At 37.4% G+C, this 8,523-nt stretch overlaps 1 pseudogene; it reads left to right on the top strand.

The window, feature by feature from the left end:
• Positions 1 to 725: 725 nt before the first annotated feature.
• Positions 726 to 1,134, top strand: LOC133251995 (large ribosomal subunit protein eL32-like; annotated as a pseudogene).
• The last annotated feature ends 7,389 nt before the right edge of the window (positions 1,135 to 8,523 follow it).

The following is an 8,523-nucleotide window of genomic DNA, read 5'->3' as shown; positions in this document are numbered from 1 at the left end:
CTGAAGTGGCTGAGCACGCACATACTTCTATTTGAATACGTTTCAGTCATAAATACTATAGTATTCAGGTTGTTGAATCTATGGATGCAGAACAGTATATAAGAAGGAACCATATAGAGTGAGGGCCATTTATAAGTTAGACTCAGATTTTCAACTGTGTGGAGGGTTGTTCAACAACTCTCTCATTGTTCAAGGGTAAACTGTACATTGTGATTCAGCTTCTCCTTCTACCAGATCTTGCCTTTCTCACATTCTTACAGGCAAACTTCCCAAGAACACTGTCTAGCAACTTTTCTGTTAAAAATTCACATGTTCAGGAAACATGAGCTAAGATAGTACCAATACAAATCCCAGAACTTCCATTTCTTTAAAATATGTTATTGTTTAAATTAAAAAAAAAAATTTGTGGGGCTTATGACATAGGTAGATGTAGATTGTTTCACAATAAAAGTAAAAAGTAGATGTGGGAATAATGGTAATATTCCTTTTATACTGAAGAGATATAATATTACTTGAAGAAAGACTGATAAGATGCATATTGCAAATCCTAGAGCTTCTACTGTATAAACTTAAAAATTATAGCTAAGCTAGTAAGATAAGACCATGGTAGAGAAAGAATAATGAAAATATTTTAATAGTCAGAATTCAGAGACAAATAACAAAAAATATGGCACACTCTTTTCCTTGGTGCTGCCTGTGGAGGTGGTAGTCATTTCTTTGGCATCATGGCCACCCTCAGACCTCTCATGAAGTCAAAGATTACCACAAAGAGGAGCGAGAAGTCCATTCAGTGCCAGTTAGACTGATTATGTCAGAATTAAATGGAATTGGCAGAAACCCCGTGGAATCGGCAGTAAGGCGCACAGAAGATTCAGGGGCCAGATCTTGATGCCCAGCATTGGCTATTGGAGAAACAAGAAGACAAAGCACGTGCTGTCCAGGGACTTCTGGCAGTTCCTCATCCACAGCGTCAAGGAACTTGAAACACTGCTGATGTGCAACACACATTACTGTGCTGTGATTGCTCACATCGTCTCCTCCAAGAAACTCAGAGCCCTTGTGGAAAGAGCAGCCTGGCTGGCCATCAGAGTCACCAATCCCAGCGCCAGTCTGCACAGCAAAGAAAATGAATAGACAGCTTGTGTGCACATTATATTTGTGTTAAAATCATAAAACTAAATATATATATATATATATATGGGATAAATTGAAAACAAATAGCCAGATCATACTTTAAAACAGCCATATAAATTATTAGATTAATTATAAATGTGCTAAACTTTTCAAATAAATGGCAAAGGATATTACACTGCATTTTAAAACTAAATCCAGTTGTATGTTGTCTAGAGAAAATAAATTTTAAATATGAAGTTGCAGATTGTCTGAGAGAAGGATGGAAAAATATACAGCAAAGTCCTCAAAACTAGGAGTATTAATAAAGATGAAAAGGAGCATTTCATAAAAAAAGTGTGAGCTCAACATGAAAATATAATAATTCTGAAGCTCTAATAATAGAGATTCATAAACTTATGAAGCAAATATTGAAAAAGTCTATAAACAAAATTAGGCAAATCCACAATTATGGTTGAAATTTCTGCAGAAAATTACAAGGATACAAAAGACTTGAATAAATTATCAATCAACAGTCATATTGAAATTTATAGAATAATTCACCCAACAAAACAAAGTGTTTTCAAAGAGCACATTCAACAAGTGGAACATAAAATTGATTAATGCTTCACTGAAAAAATGATACCAAGCAGTTGTTTGGGACACCTTTCATCTGATTTCACGTTAAATGGAAGCATGGGGATGACTCCTTTATGGTTATCCAGACTTTGAAGTACACACATCATTTATTAAAGATGATAGGAGCAATTTCATTTGGAAAGCAGGACTTTCTAGTTAATACTACAGTAGTATTGACTACATCAGTTGGAAATGCCCTATGACTAACTTTCTATTCCTTAACTGGTAGGGCATATTTTCTCCAGTGTGCATCCCTCAGATACTTTGTAATGTTATGTAGTAAATTTCAAGGAATTTTATGCCATTTTTAGCTTGTTACTTATATGAGATTATCCTGAAAAACAATCTCTTTCCCCTCAAATTCACTATTAATCTATTAATTATGTTTAATTACTCTATCTTAGTACTTCCATACTGAAGAATGGGCTCAGAAGTATACAGCCTTTTGATTATGTGATTTTTAGAATAAATGGTTTGTTTGGTATATTCCCTAGCATCATCTCCCTGGGCTCTTAAGTTGCATTAATTTTGGGCAGTTCATGTGACGATGTTTTTAATTATAGCCTATTTAGTAGTTTTATCCTTTAAGATCACAAAAATTTTGTTTGATGTTTTCTTAAAATAGTTGTGTTCTATCCAAACAATAAATTGAAACTACTAGGCACCCAGCATTTACAAATATCAAAAAATATTCTGAGCTACCTAGGGCACAAAAGAACACACTCTATATGAACCCATGTATATACTATCACAGAATAGGTAAACCTAATCCGTAGTAGTAGCATGTCAGTTATTGCCTAAGCCAGAGGTGAGGGTGGATAAAATGCAAACAAGGAAGACTGGCAGGGGATTATCATGGAAATATTCCGTATCTTGATAGGGTTGATGAACATATGGGTGTATACATTTGACAAACTTACCAAATTGTAAACTTAAAATATGTGCTTTTTTATTGAATGTAGATCACATTTCAGTGAATTTAATGAGTAAAAACAAAACAAAAACAAAAAGCTATTGTGTAGAAAGAAGAATGGAAGTAGAGAGATTAGCTAGAGTGCTGTGAATGATCTGAACAATGATGGTTTACATAGTAGAAATGGAAAACAAAACAGATTTAGGATATATTTTGAAGGCAAATTGTACATGATATCTTGATAATTTATATGTGTACATTTGACAGTGAGGATTCTGATGGATAATGAGCAATAATGAAAATCCCTGAAAATTTGGCTTAAATTGGATGGAGTTATTTATTCAAAAAAGTTAATCTGAGAAAACAGCTAGTTTGGTAGTTGAGTTCTATGGAGAATCAAGAGTTCTATCTTGACTGTGTTAATCTTAAGATGCTTTTTAAAATGCCTGTGGACAAATATTCAGTGGATGTTGGATATATAGTTCTGGAGTTGTAAGACATATTTGGATATTGAGGTACAGATGTGGAAGTCATAGTAAACAAGTTCCTAGAGAGCCCAGGACATTTAGTAATTGAAGAGAAGAGGAAGCAGCAAAGAAGAGATGAAACAGCTAACAGTTCAGATGCTCAGTTACAAGCACATAGGGTCCTAGACGTTAAGAGATGAGAAAGTTTTAGTAAGGAAGGTGACCAGCTATGTAGAAAGTAGTGGAAAGATCTGGTTAAATAATGAACTGTAACCACCGGATATTTGTTTTTGTGACCCTGACAAGGTTTTTCCTCTGGAATAGAAGGGATGAAAACTTGATTGAATTGGATATGAAAGATCTTATGACATGACTCTTTATCAAAAAAATTTACAATGAATTGAGAAGGAATGGAACAGTGGTAGGAAGATAATTTAGATCAAGGTCATAGGAGATTTTATTTGATTAGTTTTTAAAAACCCAATATTAGTGCTTAGTTGTATGCTGGTGGTAATATTCCACCAAGAAATGAGAAATTATTGATGCAGGAGAGGGAGTGTTTGAGGAAAGTCTTTAAAAAGCCATGGGATGTAAACCCCAAGTAGAAGAATTTAATATATAATTAATGCAGTATTTCATTTTGGGATACATAACATCATGCTAAAAGAATGTATTGCTATCTTTGTGCTTAATGTAGAACCAAAAGAAAATCAGCAAAATAAGATCAGGCTCAAGTTAAGATTTGATTAATATTCTTTGATTTATTTTCTAGTTTGGAACACATAATTTTCCCAGTTCTATATATTCTTCAGGGATATCTTGCCTTATATCCTATAAAGTGAAAATAAAAAGAATGAATTTTCTAAAGGTTATACTATTTGTTGTATTTATTGAAGGAAAAAAACAAATAATTTTATCCTGATGGAAAAACAGATGAGACTGAACAGCAGATGAGACTGTGGAAACAAAAGACAGAATATGAGAATCTGGTTGCAGGGTCTTCTGTTCAAAAGAACATAGTCCTTCAAAAATCTGCAGCCACAGAAACTGCCATTCCCAGTCCTGTGATCTACAGAGCATGACTATCGGGTGTTACAGAATTGCACACCTGTCACTAGTGAAAGACTGAATTTCTGTAGTCAGTTCTTGACCAGTTACATTTGGAGCTAAGGACAACTCTTCACATAGTGTGGTGAATGGAGCCAGTGAAATATTTAAGGGCCAGAGCATGAAGTGACTTTAAAATCCCATGAAACAAAGGGTGACTTACACATGAGAAGTAAACATGAGGTTGTGAAAGCCTGAGCTCAAGTCTCAGGAAAAAAGAGTGAAAAAAGCAAATTATTTTCTCAAATACTTGCATTTAAACTTTTAGTCCTTTCACTGGGGTGACTACCAAAATTGTGAAAGGATTTCCTATTCTTTCTGGTAGGTTTCAGGAATTTGGGTCATTCCCTTGCTCCTTCTCCTACCTCCACCAAACATTGTTAACACTAAAACAGGTGTATCAGTTAGGATCCTTTAGGTGGAAATCACTGAATAAACTAAAAGTGGCTTAAACAAAGAGAATAATGTGAATGTGTGGTATTGCATAATTGGAAGTCCCAAGGTCGGCTCTATCAGAGTTGGTTACCTTCTTGGCTCCATGGTGTGAGGGTTCCTGGTTACTCTCTCTGGGAGTCTCTAGACTTTCCCTTGGCCCAGAGAGAATACAAATAGTTCCCAACATAGAGACACCACATGGCAATGGCAAAGGTAGGAACAAGTGAATCTCTATTTTATTTCCCTTTTGTTAGTTATGAGAAAAACAATCCCAGAAGCCTCTCACTAGACTTTCCTCTTTGTCTTGTTTCTCTGAGACATGATAAGGGAAATGAAATTATCGTGACTGGCATAGACTGATTAACATCTAGCCCTGGAGATAGGCAAGGCCCCTAAAGATTCACAAAAAATTTAGCTCCTTCATAAAGCTGGGTTTCTGCCAGCAAAGCAGATAGGAGGACTGTGATGGCTAAGGGGGCAATGCATGCAAAATGAGTAGCAGAGTGACTAGTGCACAAAGGCATTTAGTTAACATTAAATGCTCTTACTGTTTTATCAAGCTGATCTTATGGGAAATACAGTAGGAGACCCCAGCCTCACAAACTACATTTTCTGACCTTCATCCAACCTGTCATCAGTAGTATAGTTAGCCCTAGCTGGCTTTACTTTCTTTCTTTGACTGGAAATCTTTTGTTACCCTGTTTGTCTCACTCCAACAGTAGTAGATAATTAGTTGTCTGCCTCATTGATTTCCAAAATTTTGCATATTGTAGCTAAACTGATCTTTCTAAAGGCAGATCTAATCATGTCACCATCGTCCTTAAGAGCTTATCACACAATTCCTCACTGTATTACATCTGAAGGTTGAACTCTTCGGAATCATGTCCATGTAGTTGGTCTTCAATGCAGGTGGAGGGTGGCTCCTCTGCCCTTTGGTTCTGCCATATGGAACATACAGTCTCCTTGGTGCAGGAGAGAAACAGAAGACTTGAAAGTAGGGTCTTCATTATCCACAAATAATCAGGTGCACAGCCCATCTGTCAGGGTCTGAGAAGTGCCATCTTGCTTTCACCCAGAACAGGGGGAGGACATGCTTTTAGGGAACGCTGTTGCAATAGATGCAGAGATGTGCCTCCTAGATCCCCCTTCAAGGAAATACTTGCTGCCCAAATGCAGAGAATTCATGTCTCAGCAAATGGGAGCTGGGAGCTGCCTTGTCTGACGTCATGTCTTTCCTGGGACAGTCCACTTGTAACTGAGTGAGGCAAAGAGATAAAGACATGGCCATTTTGGCCCATGTATGTAACTCTGAAAGGCACTGCTCACTTGCAAATTCTCTGCTGGGCTGGCCAGGGCTTTCTTGTGCTTGCCTTGCAGTTTGACTTCTTCCTCTGCTTTATACTATTTCACCATTTCTTTCATATGTTTTGATCCCTTATGAACATCTTGTATCCCATACTCTGCTTGGTATCTGCTTCTGTAAATTACAACCTGCGACAACTAGTAATTCCTAGCAGACAGTCCTTTAGTGTTCAACTTTCTTTTCTACCTCAGTAATCATTACCTAACTTGGATATTTTTTGCTCCAGATGTATAGACTTCCTGAGTGTAAGTACCTAAGTGCTGCTAAGCATTGTTGTTGTTTTTTTTTTCTCTTTTTCACTCTCTCATTCTAAGGCTGCCAATGGGTAGATAGATACTTAGAAAAAAGTCATCTGCCCAGGCCCAGTAGGTGCTAAACCAGGGAGTTCAGATTCAGATCCTCCTTTGCCCTTTACAACTTTACAGCCTGTTTCCTTTAAACAGTTCAAACCTCCACTGACTGGAGCATCCTTTCTACCTTCCCTTTGAGGGGCTCACTGGTAGTCACTCAGCTCAGCAACAGTAACTCCAGAAAACTTCCAAAGTTATCCTCTCTCCTTGCATGGGCTGTCTTCCTGTGTTACTCTGATAGCTAATAGCCCAACTGTTTATCCCCATCTTGGTACTTATCAATACTATATTATAATCATCTTTTTCTGTCTAGCATCTCTAATGGCTAACCAGTACCTGGTGTATCATTCTTTACCTACTTCTCAAAGGGATTTCAAGTGATTTAGCGTCAGCCCATAGTAGGTACTGAAAAACATTTATTGACTAAATTCAGTAAAGCTCTTTTTTTCCTTCTAGCTATGTGCTCGCTCTATCATCCTAGGTTAAAAGAGGAAAGAATAGTACCATTTCTAGAATGTGTGCAAAAATCATCTGCAAGTCTAAAGGAATTTAGTTCATTTATATTTCTTTTCCAGTTCTGATAGTTGGCCATACCTGTGGCTGACTACACAGTGTGACATAGCCATGATAGCTTGAGAAGGGCAGAGGTATCTAGTGGATGGAGAGCTCTTCCTAGACATAAATATTTTCCGTTCTTTTTTTTTTCTCATAAATCCACATTCAACATCTGTGGCATGCAAGGCCCCTTCAAGTTTTAGTATCTCAGTCAGTTTATATAATCATATTCAAGATGTATGTGTGTAAGAGGAATTATGACATATGAGTATTCACATTCTGGTTCTCTTCCCTGTCCCCAAATACTGTCCTCATTAATTTTATTAACATATTAAGCAGATGAAAGGAAAAATATTCTAAGTAAAATGTTCCCCCAGGTAAGATGAAGGTGAGTGTGGAAAGATGATGGGAGTGTAGATGTTTATATTGATTTTTGATTATTATATATCTTTCTGCTGCTGCTGCTGCTGCTAAGTCGCTTCAGTCGTGTCCGACTCTGCGCAACCCCATAACGGCAGCCCACAAGGCTCCCCCGTCCTGGGACTCTCCAGGCAAGAACACTGGAGTGGGTTGTCATTTCCTTCTCCAATGCATGAAAGTGCAAAGTGAAAGTGAAGTCACTCAGTCGTGTCCGACTCAGCGATCCCACAGACTGCAGCCTACCAGGCTCCTCTGTCCATGTGATTTTCCAAGCAAGAGTACTGGAGTGGGTCGCCATTGCCTTCTCCGATATATCTTTCTACATAAGATTTAATTTTTGGCCTGTGAACAAAGTAAGTTGATTAAACATTTCTTGTGAGTTTAATAATCACCATTTGCAGGAGGGAGAATGGGGGTGATCTGCAAACTCCATGGTGAGAAAAAGTGGTATCATTGATGAAAATGCAACCTACAGGGGGATCACTTTATATTCCTTGACGATGGTGTCATTGTGGAAGTTAATCTCAAAATATGAAGTGAGAGGAAAACATAAGGGTATAGTGTCTAAGTGCTGTAATTTGATAGTGAGATGAACTATCGCCTGTTTAAAATGCATCAGGGTTAGGAGGATAGGAAGAAATAGACATTAGTCAAAAAGAACCTGAACATTATCTATTAGAAGGAATAAGTATGTACAAAATCAAAAGCTGTATGGGGCTTATATTCATTTAGAAGGCACTGATAACAAACACTGAACCTGGCAGATATTCACTAACCTTTTATATCAGAGATCCCCGAGTCTCCATGATTCACTCTCTGAAGGATTAGTACCTGGTATAATTCAGGGCACCTCAAGGATTCTGAATTCATGTAGTCACTAATGTTCTTCCTGATTGATGAGTGTTGTACTGATTGTCACCTCTGATATGCATGAATGTTTAAACAGAGTTTCTCCCTGTAAGCAGCAAAAGCCTCCGACATTTTATTAAATTAAATTTTAATAGAATAAATCCATTTTACTGTCCTTTCAGTGGATTCAGAGTTCCTGAAGTAGGAGGTGATTAAATTCATTAAATCTGGTTGCCAACTGCCTACTGTTCCCAGGTCTCATTCCTTTAAGGCACAGGGCTGTGGCCTTATCTTCTCAGCAGCTCATCCGATAGA

This window comes from Bos javanicus, chromosome 7 (genome assembly GCF_032452875.1).
Source record: "Bos javanicus breed banteng chromosome 7, ARS-OSU_banteng_1.0, whole genome shotgun sequence".
NCBI classification, from domain to species: Eukaryota; Metazoa; Chordata; class Mammalia; order Artiodactyla; family Bovidae; genus Bos; species Bos javanicus.
Note: the sequence above shows the minus strand (reverse complement) of the source record. Positions and strands in the feature narration are given on the sequence as shown.